Raw genomic sequence first — 2,036 nt, 5'->3', positions numbered from 1 at the left:
GTTTTATTTTCCCTGAGACTACATGGTGATGAGTCTACACAGCAGGCCAGGGCAGCGCGGACACAGAAGGGGAATCTGCTCAGCAGGTGGGTGTTTGTGCCAGAGAGTAAAAAAACAAAACAAAACCTGTTGGCTTCTAGTCGATTCTGACTCATAGAGACCCTGTAGAACTGCCCCAGAGGGTGGTGGCGCAGTGGTTGAGAGCTATGGCTGCTAACCAAAAGGTGAGTGGTTCGAATCCTTCAGCCCCTCCCTGGAAACCCTATGAGTCAGAATCGACTCGATGGCAACAGGGTTTTTTTTTTGGTTAGTCTTTACAGGAGCAGACTGCCACATCTTTCTCCCACAGAATCACTGATGGGTTTGAACCACTGGCCTTTTGGTTAGCAGACAAGCACTTAACCACTGCACCACCAGGGCTCCTTCAGTAAAGACTGCAGCCTTGGAAACCCGATGGGGAAGTTCTACTCTGTCCTACTGAGTCAGAGTCGACTCCATGGCAACAGGTTTGGTTTTGGTTTAGATCCCTTCAAGGAGCCCTGGTGGTGCAATTGTTAAGTGCTCCATTGCTAACTGAAAGGTTGGCAGTTCAAACCAACCCAGTGGCTCTGCAGAAGAAAGACCTGACCATCTGCTCCCACAAAGATTACAGCCTAGAAAACCATATGTGGCAGTTCTACTCTGTCACATGGGGTTACTACGAGTCAGAATTGACTTGATGGCATCCAACAACAATCCCTCAAAGCAGGCGTTTGTGAGGATTAAATGTGAAAATGTAACAGCATTTTATAAACTGTAAAGCTACGCAACTTTAAGGTAAACAGCATTTCTGACTATGGTCTTAGACATTGTTGTTGTTAGTTGCCTTTGAGTAGAGTCTGACTCATGGTGACCCCAGGTTGCAGAGTAGAACTGTTCCCATGGGACTTTCTTCTAGGCTGTGACCTTTTGGAAGCAGATCGCCAGGCCTGACTTCTGAGGCACCTCTGCATGGGTTCAAACTGCCAATGTTTTGGCTAGAGCGGTTAACGATTTGCACCACCCAGGACTCCTATGGCCTTAGATAGCAGGAGACATCTTACAAATGTTGAGTCTCAAAAGATTTGTTTGGTCCAGTGCCCTCAAAGTCCTCCCTCTTCCCCCACTGATACCTTTTTCTTCAGGACTTTAAAAAAAATTCAATGTAAATTTTTATTGGAGCGCCAATTTTAAAACAGATAAACTCAGACTTGCTGGTTGGACAAGGCTCAGGTCACTCTCTGAAAGTCTGGTCTCCCCTCTGCCCCCTAGTGGTGGCCTGAGCCCAGCATGATAGCTAATGATTATTGTGGATATTTGCATATCCACAATGCACTGCACAGAGGACAATTTTCTACTTTAAAACGATTAGATTGATTCTCCATTTCCTATGACCTCAAAATGAGAACACTCTCACAGAATTATCAGAGAATAAGGGAGCAGTCGTTATCTCTTTTGAATATACAGTCACCATTACTGTGTTAGGTGTAACAGTTACCTCAATAATCTGTCCCAGAAGCCGGCTGTATACTCTGCTTTCTCTTCATATCGTATAAATCTTTCGCCTTTTACTAAAGATTTCCGTGGAGAGAACAATTTTGAGTTTTTAATCAATTTTTTGAGGCCTTGCATATGCATGGCTTATCAGTGGTTTCCAAAAACAGACTTCTTTACCTTATGTTTACTTGTATAATTTTTTTAACTAAAATACAGACGAGCAATAAAATAAAAGAAGTGAATATAAGATTTCAAAGGGTGGTTCAAGAAAATGAAATCCTGGTAAACTACTGAACAACTAACAGTGTAGAAGAAAGAAGTTCCAGCTATACTGAAGGCATCCATGAAAAACAAGTCTCCGGGAATTGACAAAATGAATACCAACTGAGATTTCAAGAGATTTCGAAGACAGCTAAGTAACCAACCAATGGGAAGAGATCCATATTTGTGGTAGAGGGTCAGTGAAAGAGGAAGACCCTTACTGAGATGGATTAGCACAGTGGCTGCAACAACGGGCTCGA

At 43.4% G+C, this 2,036-nt stretch overlaps 1 non-coding gene across 1 annotated transcript; it reads left to right on the top strand.

The window, feature by feature from the left end:
* Positions 1-1,545: 1,545 nt before the first annotated feature.
* LOC111821352 (U5 spliceosomal RNA) lies at positions 1,546-1,660 on the top strand. The gene has a single exon (XR_002824784.1). It is a non-coding gene; the product is annotated as a U5 spliceosomal RNA (small nuclear RNA).
* The last annotated feature ends 376 nt before the right edge of the window (positions 1,661-2,036 follow it).

This window comes from Trichechus manatus, unplaced genomic scaffold (genome assembly GCF_000243295.1).
Source record: "Trichechus manatus latirostris isolate Lorelei unplaced genomic scaffold, TriManLat1.0 scaffold00078, whole genome shotgun sequence".
Lineage (NCBI taxonomy): Eukaryota > Metazoa > Chordata > Mammalia > Sirenia > Trichechidae > Trichechus > Trichechus manatus.
Note: the sequence above shows the minus strand (reverse complement) of the source record. Positions and strands in the feature narration are given on the sequence as shown.